The sequence below is a fragment of the Strix aluco genome, chromosome 2, assembly GCF_031877795.1.
Source record: "Strix aluco isolate bStrAlu1 chromosome 2, bStrAlu1.hap1, whole genome shotgun sequence".
Lineage (NCBI taxonomy): Eukaryota > Metazoa > Chordata > Aves > Strigiformes > Strigidae > Strix > Strix aluco.
In genome coordinates, this window is record NC_133932.1 from 127,253,135 (window position 1) to 127,270,600 (window position 17,466).

A 17,466-nucleotide genomic window follows, 5' to 3' on the forward strand; every position below is an offset into this window, starting at 1 on the left:
AATGGAAGAAACACCATCATTTTCTGCTGGTGATGTGAACTTGTATAAACCTTGGTAGAGAGGGATATCACCATTGACAATGAATTGCACAAGAAAAAGTAGCTTGTCTTTTCAAGCTCCTTGCCAGTGCCCTTTCTAAAGAAGAAAACCTAGGTGGCAGTTTAAAATAAATCCATTCAAGTTCAGAAAACAGATGGTAAATTTAATAATGAGATCACGCATTGCACAATGCCAAAAACCTGGATAACAAGCAATCAAAAGCTCACATAGTAGAAGCTCTTAGACAACCAGTATTTCCTCTTTTATCACAGAGAAAAGAAGGGTTTGGCCACTCTACCTATTGGTTTAAGAAAACACCAGCTGGTTTCCTACCTGGTCCTAAGAAACCACAAGAGAAAGTGTGTTTGTATATAACACAGCCGCAAAGAGGCATGGCACCCACCACTCCATTGAAGTACCACCCCCACTCCCACATGGTTCCTGCCATGAAGGACGTCCATCCACCTCATTTCTGCATAAAGTGATTTAGAAATCCATCCTGCTCCTGAAATGAACACCAAAACTATGAAGACAACAGGTAAAAACAGATATAGGGTCCTTAAACCAGAAACACCTCTGAGGACTGGAAGACCTGTTTGTATTTGCGTAGTCTGAACGTCCACCGACTTGAACACTGACCACGAATGCACAGAGGATGAAATACGCCAGTACCACACACACAACCACACCAGCATCAAAATAAGTAAATGCACTTTCCCACCACTTCTGCAACACATATACCGTTTTCCTCTCCTAATACAGCGTTATTAAATCTCGGGCTACATTAATATGGTGGCTTTCAAGCTTGAGATATACTAAAAAGGACAGTTTGCAAACCATTATTAACTCATGTCATTAGTAGATGGAAACTGGTGGAGAAGTTGCAGGGCAAGACAGGAGTACAAGAAACTTGAATTTAGTCTCAGATGTGCTTGATGCTACTTAGAACAATGCTATCAGTTAATCTGAGGAAAGAGGTGCTTTAAGATCAGTACCAATAAGGGATGTGCATGCCTTTTGGCTTTTTGGGTTTTTTAAGTATCAGACTGCACTGAAAGTTTCTATGACAGTCTGAAGTCTTAGGAAAGTTTTGAAGACCCTGAAATAGGCAGAGAGGTGCTTCAGGCAGACTTTGGGCATTGCTAAGGTGCAGGCTCTGTGCTCAGCCACTCTGCAGAGCGCCGGCTGCCAAGAAGGGATCCTCCTCACGAGTCCTACCAGGAGTCCTTCTTAATGAGGTATGTAAAGTTTAGATGGAATTTATCTGCATTGCTCCTCAGCCTCAGTCTTACAAGGTTATGCATCAAATCTGGCAGTTAATTAATCCTTTAATGACACCGAATTCAGACAAGACCTTTAGTTTAAAAGTTAACTGGTAAGTCTATTCCATTTCTTGAAGAGCAGCTGTGAAAAATGATGGCCCTGTGCTCCTGAGACATCAGCAGAAGGGATGGATTTGAGCTTCTGATGTCTAATGCTATGAACAGCGCCGGTGCCAACCTCCTTGGACATTTCACAGCAGAACACATCCTATACTGAAGTTTACTGGCAAACTTAGTAAACTGCTTTCATGAGGGGTAGCAGCAAGCGGCGAATGATGAAACTTCAGTCTTAAGGGACTACCACCCCTGGTGTAAGACAGAGAAGCCCACCAAGTGAGAAGGGATGTTGCCTGAGTCAGGCCCTGGCTTGTGACATCCCCCATCCAACTCTGGGCAGGAGGCAGCACAGAACTCACCACACAGTTACAGAGATACCTGATGTACTTGCACATGTCTTACAGGACGCATCTTTTCTCAAAATTTTCTAAATAATTTTTTCAAGTTTGGGATTTTTTTGTTACGTTTTTTAATGCTAGTTTGAACCAAGTGTTTTCCCATAATTTGATCAACCATATAGAGAGGAAGGGGAAAGGAGCAGTACCAGTTCCAGCCATGTATGGGCTTAGGTCTTTTTCTAGTAACATCAGATCCATGTCCTTCTTGCTCAGATATATTATTCACCCAACAAAGGTGAGTAATGCAGCGCTGGAGGACAAAGGCAGAGTGTATTCTAAATATTCTTGTCGGCAGCAGTCAGTGCTATGTAACGACTTTCAGTAGAAACATGGGTGAAATATGTAGTGAACTGTGATGAAAATGCCTAGAAGTCCAGAAGAGAAATTACATTGCAGGGATGAGAAGAGCCCATAATAAATGACACCCCATGGAAACAGATAAATAAAATAAAATCCACGTGGGCAAGGATGAGGCAAAAAATGATGAACGTTAGAGCTCCTAGAGATGTTGATTTATTCAGAAGACAAGAAGAATTATTTTAGATCTTTAAACAAAATTTGAAACAAGTAGGGTTTTCCCCCAGTGAGAGCACAGAAGGTTTTAGCAGATTAACCTCTGTTTATGAAGCTGAATTTCACCAATACTGAGCTGATAATAAATCTACCTTCCGAGTCACTCCTTCATTTTATGACTCCTGGCAACAGTTACTTTCCATTTCTGTATTTCAGAAGGGAAGGATCATTGAACAAGTGTTAGCAACTGCCAATGGGTCTGCTACACTGGTTCTTCTTTTTAGTTTTGATTTATTAAAAGGTCCCAGATATAAATTAATTCCTTTTGCACAATATGTCTTGTCATTTCACCTGTCACCACCACACAGCAGCTTGATAAATAAGAAGGTCTTTGTTCGTTTTCAGGTTTTCCACATGGAAACTCTCATATTGCCCCAGGAACAGCTTCTACTGTGCTCTCGAATGTCCTGCACAAAGTGCCTCCTTGCTGTCTAACCAAATATGGGTCTAAAGTGAGAACCCACAAGAACACACCTGCTGCTTGAATATTTAACCAATCTCTCTATGTAGGTACGTGTAACACCTTCCAGATGGATGTCAAACTTAGTCTTTGTATGAGGTGTTAACTCTGAAGACTAACGATGGCATTTGATTATCAGCACTGCTTCTTCATTACCATGGCATGAAAAGCAAAAAGATTGATAGACCTGGCACAAGGAGCCGCAAAATATTTCCTGGGGCAGTCCACAGTTAGCCTCTTATTCACTTTAGCTGAGTGAAAGCATGGGAAAGGCCAAGAATACCCCTGGATAAGACCACAACAAATTCAGAAAAGACCTCACTTACTTCAAAGCTTATAGATATTAACAGATACTAAAGAAAGACAGAACTTTGTTTTCAGGGCCAGGAGAGCAGAGGGGAGGAGAGGCCTTTGGGAACAGCTCTAAGACTTTTCTTGGACAGCTTTTGTGGTGCACTCTTCCCAGCTGCCTGCTAATTAGAAGAGAAACATGAACAAGGTAATGACAACTAAGCTAAACAAATCAAGAAATAATAAGAAACACCAGCAGAGATCCCGAAAATTTCAAAGTGATTAAAAAAGAAAAAGTTCCAAGATTTTGCAGACACATTTCTGAACAAGGCAGAAAAACAGATGCTCCCGTCCACTGGGACTCTACGCCACGGAAGCACTACTATTTCTACACGAGGCAGCTGAAATCCAACCGAGCAGTCTGTAAGTGAACTCTTTATGTCACCCTCAGCCAGATTTTACAGTATCCCTGCAGGACTGAAGCCAGCACTTCCTCAAGCCCAGGGCAGTCTCTGAAATAAAGCCAGCCATCAATCCAAAAAGCGGTGCCACCGATATGCTTGCCATTGCATTCCTCCAAGTTCATTTGCCCTATGCAATTCACCAAGCACCACATGCATTACGAACACTATAAGTGAAAAATAACAACAGAGTGCATTAATGCCTGATTAAAATCCTGGGCACATTTATATGTAAATTAAGTGCAGTCCTTGGGCTCGGCAATGTGCCAGCAATGCAAAGGTTGTGTGCTTGTTTCTCTTAAAGGCATGTTTTCCCTCTTTCCCTGGGAAAATAATGGGATAATGTTTTCTCTATGGCTCCTGCAAGTAGCACACAGGGAGATGCTACATTATAAAGGGTGAAGGCAAAAAAAATAGGAGTGTGAAGCCAATAGATATTAAAGTGGACAAAGAATCAGCCAACTGGATTTCCTTTCTGCCTCTCCCACTGATTTACTGCACATCTTTCAGCAGACCACTTCAAATGATGCAGTCCACTCAAAAATTATCTCAAAGTTATGTATTTACTATAGTCATGAGAAACACGAGAGGCTCTTAAAACAAAAAGGGATTAGAGAAAAGCATTATTTCTTTGCTCATCTCTTTTTTGCCCCCTGTTTGCTTACCTTACGTGTTTGACAATACTTTATGTATAGGTCGTGTGATGAATGGACCTGCCACAGCTCTGCAAGAGAGTGTTTACTGGAGCTGTCAGCCCATGTGTTTACATAGGTGCCCATCACCATGGATATCTGCTTTGCACATACGTTCCTCCTAAAAGTCAGATCATCCTTCATGAATACTCTCAATAGCACAAACATTGAAAAGAGTTCAATTCTGGTTAGGTTTTTTTCAAGGAAAGATTAAAAGACAACTTGGTGGTATCTAAGAAGCTGGGCAAGGAAAAGTAGAAGAGAGTAACAAGGCTCTTTAGTCTAGCTGAGAAAAGCAAATCGAGATCTGATGGCTGGAGTCAATGGCAGAAAAAGTAGAGTGCAAATACTCAATGTGGAGGATATCTGGCAGGAGCAACTGCTTCCAGGGATGGGCTGGAACCTCCTATCATGTGGTATCTTGGTACTGGGACAATATAACCTATTCACCTACCCAAGTTATTGGCCTGGATGCAAAAATAATGTAGCATGTGATTTTGCTCAGTAGCCTGTGTTATAAATGTTGCTAGTATAAGTAGTCATACTCAGTTTCAGCAAATGATGAGCAAGATGCAGGGAGGTTCCTGCGCAGACAGAAAGAGGACTGACTTGGAAGTATCTGTTACTCTTCCAAACACTTCTATCACACATAAGTATTACAGAAAATCCCTTAATTATCTCTTTTTCAAAATACTGCAGTGGTTTTGCAGGGGGACATCGTGCTTAATACCGTCAGCTCTTCCTAGTTGTTCAATTGTGAAGAACCTCAATAACAAGATGTTGTTAGAAGAACCCTTTTTCAGGAATATGAGGTCATTGTACAAATCTGCATCTCAGACTGGGAAATTAGGAAAGGCCGGATAAGGTGAACAGCCCACTTATTCCCAAAGCCTGACCCAGGGGTGGCCACAGAGGAGGGCAGGAGGAGTGGAAGGCAGCAAAGGCAGCCTGCCCTCAGCACAAGCTGCAAGGCAGGATGGAGGTGACACCTCAGCAGCATCCCCTCAGATGTTCCCAGTCAGAGTGTAGCATGTCCCTTCCCACCCAAAGAGAGCTCCTTGCTAGTGCAAATGTAAGGTTTAGTGGTTCAAGTAGTGTCCTGGGTTTGAGTGAGTGGTGGGGTTTTTGGTAGCGGGGGATGGGGCTACAGCAGTGGCCCCTGTGAGAAGCTTCTCTAAGCTCCCCCAGCTCCAAGTCAGACTTGTCTTTGCAACAAGGCTGGGCCAACTAGCTGTGCCTCTGCGATAATGTATTTAAGAAGGGGAACCTTGGAGGAGAAGTGGGAGTTGTAAGAAGAAGTTGCGACATCTATGTGAACACTGAGGTCAGTGGAAGGAGGGAGGAGGAAGGCAGGGAGGTGCGCTGGTGCACCCACCCTGCAGCCTGTGGTGAGACAGCAGGGTCACCCCACTGCCACCATGGAGGTCACTGCTGGAGCAGATGCTGACCTGTGGCTGTGGAGGACCCCATGCTGGAGCAGGTGGCTGCACCCAAAGGAGCCTGGGACTCTGTGGGGAGAAGAAGCCCCCGCGGTTGTAGTTCGGCACTGGGAGGACTGCAACACATGGGGGTGACCCATGCCGGAGCAGCCAGGGAAATGTTGCAGCCCATGGGAGGGACTCGTGTCAGAGAAAGTTTGTGAAGGACTGTCTCCCATGAGAGGGGAACCATGCTGGAGCCGGGGAAGAATGCCAGAAGCTCTCCCCCTCCTCCCCTGAGGAGGAAGAAGTGGCAGGACTGACCACACCCCCCATTCCTTGTCCTCTGCATCACCAGTGGGGAGGAGGTAGAGATATTGGGTACAAAACTGAGTCCGGGAAGAAGGGAGGGGTGGGGGGAAGATGGTTTTAAGACATTGTAATGCTTCTCACTGTCCTACTCTGTTAAGTGTTGTTGTTAGTGTCTGAATTAAAGCGATGTTCTTTTTTTCTTCCCCTAAGGAGTCTGTTTTCTGCCCATGACCATAATAGATGAATCATCTCTCCCTGTCCTTACCTTGATTCCTGAACCTTTCACTTTATCTTCTCCTTGCAAGGGGAGGGGGGGGGGAGGGGGGGGGGGGAAGAGGGGAGTGAGTGGATGCATGGTGCTCAGTTGCTCTCTGAGCTCAAACCACGACAAGTAGCTATAAAAATATATAAACCTTAAGATGACTGAAGGACTAAGAGGGATGGATGCACCTTCCTGACTCCAGCCCCCAGGGCACCTGCAAACTCACCCTCAATATGTGCAAGGGCCATGTCAGCTTCTGCCATACAAAGCACTACAAAAACACATTTCCAGAGCCCTAAATCTGCCCCTCCCTCCTCCAGCTTCAAAACAAAGGCACTCAGTGCAAAACAGCTACAAAGCAGAAGCTGGTTTGTCCCCAAATTAAAACGACAGGAATGAGGCAGAGTCAGGAATGCCTACTGACAGCGAAGTACTCAGGGCTCTGTTTCATCCCGCAAATTCAAAGGAAGAAAAGAAAAAATCAGTGATTCCGAAATGCTACTAATTATTCATGACCCTCATCAAAGACTCCACAAGTCTCGTGGCAGTAAACACAACACTCTGCCTGTCACCGAGCCATCAGCCAAAGGTCCTCTGTTGCATTGCCTTGCTGGGAAAAAAATAATAAATAAATGCAGCTTTAGAAGAAAAAAGTTGAATAGTGGTATTTTTTTCAAAGCTTGTTGGGTTAAAATACAGAGGGGTAGAAAGAGTTTACACACACCTCACCTGTCCTCACTGAGACTAAGGCTTTACATCTGCCTACCCTTGCTCCTGCCGCCGAGCTCCGGCTGGATCCTGCCTCCACACATCGTTGCACAGGGGGGCCATGGAAAGATTTGTGAGTGTAAACGCAAATGTCAGAGCTAATCTGGATTCCTTGTGTTGAGCAAAGACATGATTTCTGAAGGACACTTAGCAGAGAGCTATCGTAGGCAGGAAAAGTTTAAAAATACTGCAAGACCATTATTCATCAAACCAACAAATGTAAAATTAACCAAAATGGCATGATTTGTAGGAAGAAATTTCACACCCAATTAAAGAAGAAAATTTATGATTTCAAGAAAGCTAACATTACGCCTAACCCATATATTTTTTTTATTTAGGTCCTTCACATAGAATGGCTGTGGGGTGTATAAAAGCAGAGTGCACGCCTCTTTTAGCAAATATTTATTTAGTTACTTCCATTAAGGGTAAACTGTAAATATAATGCCCAAGATTAAACAGCTTTAGTGTAACAAAGACAGGAACCTGAGCACCGATGCCAGATGGATTCAGTGCACTGGGGCCACCAAAGTCAGTAGGAATCAGAATAAATCATACATGCTATTCACCTCTTTTTTAAGACCTCTCAAGCCATGAATCACCAGTGCCAGTTCTGAATACGGACGACAGTATCACAAACTCAACCAGAGCATGAAGCAGACCTATTGCTCATCCCCCCCACCGCTCGCAGCCGGCAGCTTTGAATATTGGGCTCCTTACTCTGGTGATTAAATGCTATTTCAGTGCCTTCATTTAAGCCCCCCCATCGTGCAAAGTGTGGTCTCCTGTTTTTATTTTATTGCACAAATTTTCTAGGCTTTAATGCATATTAAAACGCAAACCCAGCTCCTATTGAAGCGAATGGAAGAATCCCCATTGACTTAAATGGAGACTAGATCATGCCCAGGAACAAGTCCAAAAGCTTTATTAACTTTGTGAGTCTCTACATATTTAGAACTTCCTAATATTCTTTTTTCTGGTTTAAATCTAAAACATATATAATAAACCATGCTTATCAAACAATGCAAGACAGGTAACATTACTGTCCAGGGTTTAACTTTCAATTTTTGCTTTTTTACTGATATTTTCAATGTTCAAATTTACTGTTACTTCAAAATGCAGTTTCTGCAGTGAATATTATGTCTGAGTTCCCAGAGCAGTAAAAGAGAATTAGAAAGCCAATTCTCAGCAATGTTATTTCCACCGACACTGGATTAGCCTGCAAATAGATCTTTTACCGTGTTATTACACACAGTATCATGAATATCACAACCAGCCAGGATTGTGACAAGGACATTCAACATGTTAATAAATGTAATATATCTCCATGTAATAGATAAGTAGGTAGATAATGTACAGGTTTACAACTCTTACTGGACACAACATGCCACCATGTGCTTCAAGGGCAATTTCAAGTGTGGGCTATTTCCAAAGGAGGGACCACCACTGATGTTGTGTGCACAGCACTGGGTGTACAGAAGGGCTGTAAACTGCTCCTGCTCATACAAGAAATCACCACCAGGCAATGTTTTAGACCAAGCATGTCCAGTTGGTCTGAAATCCCTATCAGGTATGTATGGAAACTTCCTCAGACCTCTGAGGTCTCGGGCCAGCCAACAGCTCAGCCGAAGTCAGGGATACTTGTATGACTTGGATGCACAGTGCAATTGCAGATCTTGTCTGGCAGGGGTCATTAGATCAAGTACAGACCCATCAGCATGGTTTGCCTGGGCATGACCTGGACACCAGGCTGGGGATGGCGTCCTGCCTGAACACAGACCTTGGCCAGCCTTGCCTCAGGCTGCAAAACACAAATATAAATTAATTTACTACAGGTAGAGGGGAAGTTCAACTAATTAAAGGTGATAATCAAGTTTAGGTCTGGCCAGTGTCCCCTCAAATCAAAATGATAAGAATAAATATCTATGTATGTTAACATATTTGTTGATATTCATATATAGGAGTATATTAATATATATGAATGTATGAATATTTTTGTATAACCATATATATATGAATTCCAACAAATATGGAGAGTGTGTGTGTATATATTTTTATATATATTCATATACATATATCTTTGAATGATGTGATCCAAATGAATACTGAATTAGCAGTGCTACCCACCATAGGGACTGGATTTTCTCAGGGGTCTGATCGCAGCTCCCTGGGTGTCCCAAAACAGACACCAATGCTGTAGGACTGCTTCCATGAGGACAGACTTCCCAGTAAAGCAGCACCTTAACGGCACTAAAATAGAGGCACACCTCAAATTAGGTGCTTGACCTTCCAGGTTACTTGTATTTTGAGTTTCAAGGCAACATTCTTCCTTCTTTACCTTCAAATGACTTAAATTAAATGCTGCTGGTTTCCTTTGCTTGCTTTATTTGGGTTGGGGGGGGGAAGGCTTACAACTTCACATCACAATGAGCTATCACTTAATACAACATCTTCAAGGTCACTTACACATCAATTTTAGAGCAATTTTCCAAACATATCATCAAGACGCTGAAACAGAGGCTTAGTCAAATAAATTCTCTATCTTCTTCCATTTATGAATTAAATGAAATAAGATGTGCCAACATTTTCACCTGACTAGGCTTTATTATGGTTCCTGTATCTTCCATCACATCCCTCTACTTATTTAAAGAAATACCCATATTCATCTTGCTTTAATATTTTTTGCTTGGGTGAAAAAAAATAAATAAAAATAATCTTACATGGATAAACAAAAAACACACAATGGACATCTCTGGAAGAACCAAATTGCCTTCAAAAGCACAAATACTATAAAGAAACCCTCTCATTTATGAATAATCTCTGTGAAAGCTTAACACACTCTATCACTGCCGAACAATGCAATAAAACCCTGCAGTAAAACCAGGCTGAGAGGAGCCATGAAGCCCAAGCAATGACTAAACCACTGCCATGTACCATTTCCTACTCTCTACAAGCGCTTGAGAATGATGGGACAAACTGTGACACCTCTCTGACACATGGGATGTGCTGCGAGCCCGCATGGCTTGAGCTGTATTGTTCAACTTTTATGAACGTGAGCTGCTGCTGGCATCCTTTTGACCCAGGTAGATCCACCTTCCTCTTCAGTCTCAGAGGAACAGCAAAATACGATGCCTATTTATGGGATGAACTTTGTGCTATTCGATGGACATGCGCAGGCTCAAATTTTCAGCCAAAGAGGCAAGAAAAACAAATGAAAAGTGCAATTTTGCTACTGTGGCAGGTGCTGTGCAAAATTCAGATACCTCAAGCTTTTTATAAAGACTTGCAGGAAGATCTACTCTGGGAACATGTGCTTAATGTAACTCAGAAGAACAACAGTTGACGGTATAATTTCACTATATTGAATTACACTTTTTTTTTTTTTTTTTTACTTTTTTTAAAGCACTTGTGGCTACTGGGTTTCCAGCCACACATGAATTACAAACTGTGAATTCTCTTCAATATTACAACCTCTCTGTATGCATTTATCCCTCTGTATCTATTTGTCCCTACAGCAAACTGAGGTCTGCCTTGCTTTCTGAGCACCACTGTGATTACAAAACTCTTCCATTCCTTGTGCCCACCCCTGAAGCCTTCCCAACCAAACCAAACGTGGGGATGGTACCAGCAGAAATCCTCACATTGCTAGCACCAACGACGAAAGCTGTTAAACCTCAATAATAACCTGTTTGTATGGAGGCATTTTTTCTCAAAGGGTCTGGCTAATGCCCAGAGTAACCCAGATTTTCTGTACATCCTCTTTAGTAGATTAATAAAGAGATCAAAGTCTGACCCACGTGTCCTCTGCCGGGAGGACTGTGAAGCTATTTTAAAAAGAAGGGTTTGCTCCTGGTTATTTTAGAAACAAGATCAGAAGCGGAGCAAAGCTGAAGCAGGAAGAAGAGATGGAGAAAAAAGGCAAAGCATGCTCAAAAGGATTCCGATAAAAGTCTTGGCAAGGGACCTCTGTGCAGGGTCCTCTTTCTTTACAGAGCTCTGTATCTTTTGTACTGCCTACAGTATGAGAGATTGTTCTGGGAACCCTTTTGCAAAATCTGTGCCGATCTGCTTCAACTGTTTTGTACTGGTGGTGAGGGAGGTGGAGGGAAGCGGAGGCAGCTCTGCAGGGGAGCCTGGTTGCTGGGGGAGGCTGCCCTGAGGAGCGAGTGATCCTTCATGCTGAGGAGGGTAATGCTGACCCTACCTAGGCTCAAGTACAACATAAACGGGCACTGGCTCTCCTGATGGATCTCAGCACTGAGGCGTGTTGGCCCGGGACGGTTGGCCAGAGCAGACATGGGACTACTGGGAATATTCCACCTAGTAAATGTCTTTCACCTTTTAGTTATATATATTACGCTGGAAATAGAATCATCTCGCTCCCCCCCTCCCTGCGCCCTTTGCTGCTGTTTCTTTCAGCCCACAGCAAGTGAACAACTATGAAAAGAGTAACAACATTAACCCTGAAATCTGCCTTTATCTTTCTCTCTATCCAAACATAAACCCAGAGGAGCAATCAAAAAGGAGAGAAAGAGAACCTCTGAAAGGAGTTTAATAGCCACGCTGCACTTGAACATGAACAACGCAGGGAAGAGGGGAGTGTGATGCACAGAGCCAGCACCAGAGCACCATTTAACCCCCCTGCACGGCACAGCTGTGTTTCCTCTGCTTGGAGGTACTGTGCATGACTCTGGAGTATATTTTACAAAGCATGTCAAAAAATTGAAGAAGATTAAAAAAAAAAGAGCTTCACAAACAGTATGAGGAGCAGAGACAATGATTTACAGTAAGAGAGTTTAAGATTTCAATCTGCTAAGCTTATTAAAAAGAAGATGGAGAGGCAACTTGATTAGAAAATCCATGTAAAGTTCATGGGGAAATACCGGGAAGTAAAGGGCTCTTTAGTCTAACAAAATAAGGTGGAGCAACATCTAATGATTGGAAACTAAAGCCAGGAAAAATAAAATTAGCAATCAGTTTGATACCTTTATTATTTATTTTTCTAAAGAGGGTTATTAATTCATGGAATAATTTCTTCCTATCTCTACAGATCTGCAAATGAGGGGTATAGACTGTTGGGGAAGAAACATTTTGTGGCAAATGTATGCCATGCTTTAGTTAGAGAAAGATCACTCAGTAAAGACGTATAAAAGTGATATATAATAGAGATATAAAAGGGATGAAACCAAATGGTCTGCTCTCTTCTGGCTTTAAGCACGACAGATCTGTGAACACTGTCCAGCTGTTTTCTCCAAGGAGCTTGGAGAAAGGAGGTTCACTAGGTGATGCCGGGCTGCTGCACTGCTCCCGACCTGTCCATCCACTCCCATGGTCACTTTTGGTGTCCCAACAGCCTCTGCAATTGCCATCCCCATGGAGGGGAGAAAATACATTTAATGAAAAACCAGCTTGTGGTATCTTCTCACTGTCATGTATGAGGGCATGCAAGAAACCAAACAGCCTGTCCTAGAGATGTGTGCAAGGTATTAGAAGCAGCACATCTGGTGGCCATGACCAACAGTGAGCCTGGAGCAACACCCACCACTGCTGTCCAGGTGGAGCACCAGGAGGAATGTACCTGGGGGGTGGCAGGCAGCAAACAACCTGGTCCCCTTCTGTGCTCGAGGAGAAACTCTCAGATTACAAGAGGCTCTCAGGCAGCCAACCTCGTGGCTTTGTAAGAACAATCAATTGCCCTTGTGTTTCTTTGAGTGAAATTTCCAGTGGATAAGGGCTCTCCAGGCAGTACACACTTTGTCAATATTGTCCATGATGCTGTAGCAGAACGCTGCTATTTTGCAAGGCAACACACTGTGAAACACAGACTGGATGCATTGAAACCCATTTTCAGGACTCTCCTCAAGTCCATAAAATGAAAGTTTTTCCTCTGTATCACACTGGCTTTGTGTACAGGGGCCAGGGTACACAACAGTCACATGTCAAAAAAGAGGTGACTTGTTTTGAATCAGGACTATTGTTTTGAACTGCCCGGAAACAAAGCAGTTCGTTTTCTCTTAAGTATGCTTTTAGGTCTACTCTCTCTTCTCTAAAGAGGCTGAGGAAGAGATCCCACCTTTCATCCTTCAGGTCCACAGGGTGTAAAACCACCTCAAGCTGCTGCTTCTGTTCTGGGCAGTTTTGGTGGCTGCAGCAGAGAAAAAAATGCAAGAGCTTGTCTGGAGACCAAATTTTAGTTCAGAACACCTGTCAGCATTGAGAAGATTAGGACCATCTCTTGCTGTTTGCTTCAGAAAGGACGGGAGTTCAGTTTCCCTTGTTGAACAGACACAGGAGCAGCAGTGGTCACATTCCTAAGCACAAGAATGGGTCTTACACCCCAGGCTTCTTTCACCTCCACAAAGAAGTCATCATGAGACAGTCTTTGCATAGATTCTGAACCTCTGCAGGGAAACCACACTGGCATCATGTTTTCACCCACAGTCATTCCAGTATTAATAAAAGAGGGCCACAGCCATCTGCGGATGGCTGATAAATGATGGTTGAGAAGCTGATATCTACCAGTTCATACCACGAACCACACAGCAAACTCCTGATAACTTCATCTGAGCTGGCAAGCTAGAAGGCCACTGATGAACTGGGTGTGGCTCTTCCATTAACTGAGACCTGAATTTGCAGACCTGCAGAATTAGCAAAAAGGGCAGGACAGTCCTTGACTATATGCTGAATTTAACTGTAGCGCTACTGAAGTAACTGCGGAGTTTAGTCTTTCTTTTGAAGCCCAAATGGGCAGACTGAGGAACTGCCTACTTAGAAATCATCAGCTTCTAAGTCGCTTTTTGCACTTGACTGGCTCAAAAATCCTTCCCTGAATGCAATTCAAACACTCTCACCTTCCTTAAAAGTTTGGGATTTTGCTAGTGGTCTTATTTTGTGTGTTAGACAGTAGGTTGCTCCCACAACTTTCTTTGAACCTCCTTTTCTAATTTCCCAACATATACCCCAACAGCATATATCTTTCACCAAAACTAGTCATCAGTGTTCAAAGATCACTCACAATTAAGCTGACTCTCTCCTAATATGGCAAAAATATCCACAGAAATTGCCAAGAGCAATCCCAGATGTTTCTAAGCATCTTGCTTAGGTCTTAGAGACAGCTACAAGCTTTGCATGGGAGGCACCTCACCTACAGCCATATCTGTGATTGCAAAAACCTGAAATAACTAGAACTCATTTCCATGTTGGATTTTTTCCAAAAGCCCTTGAGCAACCTCATGGTAACTCTGCAGGAAAAAACTGCACATGAACATTAAGATAATCAGAACTCTAATTTTCTACCTTGCATAGAGGAAATGGAGCTGGGGTTATAATGGCAAACCTAGCACAGACCCTGCACGAGCAGACCATAATTATACTTCTGTTTCACTCTCCATACTCTGTGTGATATTAAATCCAAGGTTCAAAGAGTATATAGGAATATGCTGGAGTATATTGGTGGAAAGTACCGTTCTTTTAACCTTGGGGAAGTGTTAGACTGACATTTATCTTCAAAAATCTTCCACAGGTAGGACACTCTTCTTCAGACAAGAAAACAGAAGGGAGCGGGAAGTGGAGATACACAAGGGACTGTGGCAAATCAGAGCAGTATAATAAAAGCCTTAATGCAGACAACCCTACCGTGATCATTGGGAACGGTGCCAGTGACTCGGTGGGTGTTTCCTTTTGGCTGTGAACAGAGTGAAGCAAATAAATGTGCTCTGGCTGCTGCTCTCCAAAGTGTAGCCTTTCATGTAAGACATAAACCTCAGCCCTTATCCCACCAGAGTTCTCCAAACTCATGGTACTGTCTGCCAGCTTTCCCTACCCGCTTTTCCAGGAGATGTTGTGGCTCTACCCAACTCTGGGAAGCAAAACAGTCAGCCTGGCACCCAAGGGCTGCTGAGGCATAGGCACCCACCCAGACACTCCCTTGCTTATTCGGGGCAAGGCTCAGATGCACTCAGTAGAAGTACTGCATTCCCCAGCTGGTGTATACGTACGTGCGCATAAACTGCAGCAGCTCAATTTTAGAGTGTTTGATGATGAGGTGGACTAAGCTCCATAAAGAAGCTGGGAAAATCAACGTCTTGATAAAGTAAATAATGAAATGTTGCAGTACCAATATAGGCTGTGTGATGCCTTGAGGGAAGCCACAAGCACAAGCCATAATGAAATAAGACACAGAAAATAAGGGCTTTGCTGTGGACACAACCGTTATTTCATGCACTGCAGTGACTTCTATCACTTTATCATACTTAATCATCTCAGTTAAATGTTGTATATATATACAGACAGATATATAAAAACATGTACACATTTACTTGCAGATACATATATTCTAAACGAGAGAGGCCAAAAGGAAAAGTGATTTATTTTCACTTCTGTAAATGGCCCGACCATAAATGAATAGTATGCTTTCTATGCAAGGATTGCCTTACAAATCCATCATTGTATGCAGTTCAAAGCTTTCATAAACACTTAGCATTTGAATTTGCATTTGTGTGTATTTTAGATTTTTAAAATGTCCTTGTATTTTAGGCTTTAAGTTCTTAAACAGTCAGTAACACCAGTGCGAGCTTTGCCTAGGGCTAACTGATGGGCTGCACTTAAGATAGAAAAAGTCTATTTATCTATTTATACACAATTTTGAAACGGAGATTATATTTTCACTGAAATACATCAGTATGACCAAATCATAAAAACTGAATTTAATTATTTATTTATAATGCAACTTTGCTGACTGTGGAAGCAATAAACCCAACCAAACAAAAACCAGGAAATTATCAGATCCAAGAGCAGGAGGAAGCATGGTTCCCTCTAATTGAGTTTCCTTCACTCTTACCTTCTCAAGATCCCTTAGATTGTTTTCCAATTTTCATTTCCATTTCTTCTATTAAATGCCTCTAACTCATGACCTCCATCTACTGCCACCCATTTATCTTCTGTTCTTAATTGAGATGTAACGTGTCCACTTGCCCAGTGCTGAGCACTAAAACTCTGACAGCACACTTGAAAAATACTGACTTCTTCAGGAAAGCTTACTTGGGAAAGTGCAATTCAAAACTTGATTCTTGAATAGGTAAGTCTGTTCTATTAAACTTGAGTTTACCTTATAAACATATTGTGGTGAGGATCAAAACCCCAATAACAAATAATAATATCTTTGGGTTTATTTGCTACAAGATGGAATTTGGTTTGACCCTGGGAAGGTACAGGGTGACAGGACCAGTGGGAAGAAAACATATAAGGCAGCTTTCAGCAGCCAATCATTTTTTACCTTCAAACAGAATAATTTTAAATGCAGTGGTTTGCAATCAAACTCCCCTCCCCCGAGACTCAGTGTACAGGAATTTTTGAAGGATGGCATTGTTTAGAAAATAGTTAGACCTTATACAACATCACTTCAGGAGCTCTTGACAAACATTAATAAAACTCCCAGCAGTCAGGTGCTTCTGCACCTATTTAACGGAGGTGTAAGCCCAGCATCAGAGAGTCAGAAATACAACAGAAGGGAAGGAGTAAAGCTCCAGCTACCAAGCAGTCTTTTTAATCTCATGGAGTAATGCTAAACTAAAACAGGAGAGAACCAAACAGCAATATCTTAGTCTCTTGAAGCAGTAAAGTCAAATTAATACAGCACCCCAGGCTACTATTAAACTGTAAAATTTAAGAAAACATATTGTGGTCAGGCATTCAACCTCTCAAAATAAATAGATGAATCACTCCATGCTTATTCTAAATGACTAACTGCTTGCACCAGTGGTACCAAGTAAAACACAGATTCACTGGGATCCTGAAGGCGAACATCCAAGAGGAAAATTTGTCATTCAAAACCATCATACCAGGGACTAGGCTGGAAAGCTCCATGGCCAAAAGGTCTGAACGGAGCGCACTTCTATTTCATACTCCAGAGGTGCGACTGCAAATGGTGCTGACATACCCCAGAGAGCTTTAATTTACGGTTAAGGCTTGGTACTGATAGACTGATAGTTCTGCCAGTAAGGTCTGGAGAAGACTACGTGAACTGCAGCAGGGTGGCTGTCCCCAAAGACCACCCAGAGGCAGCAGAGCCACATCGCTTCATGAGCGAGTGCCAGGCATCTCCCCAGACACTCCCAGGGTCAGTCCAAAGCAGAAAAAGGTATCCAAGGACAGTGGAGCACTTTGAGTAATGTCTCCAGGCAGCCAGGAACTGTAAATACAGGCTGCTCTATCCTACTTTCTGAAAAGTGACAGGCAAACCAGCTCTTCTCCTTGTTTTGCAGTAGTCTCCAAAAACTGAACTGAGAAGTATTTTGTTACTTATGGGTGCTATTTACACACACAGCAACACTGACAAGCAGATATCTACATGGCTCCCAGCTGAGCAGAATATTAAACTTTATATTACAGCCATTTATAAGCTGAATGCTATGCTGG

At 42.6% G+C, this 17,466-nt stretch overlaps 1 protein-coding gene across 1 annotated transcript in view; it reads right to left on the bottom strand.

The window, feature by feature from the left end:
• FAT3 (FAT atypical cadherin 3) overlaps nucleotides 1-17,466 on the bottom strand; it is a 415,532-nt gene that overhangs the window by 227,309 nt on the left and 170,757 nt on the right. The window lies entirely within an intron of this gene.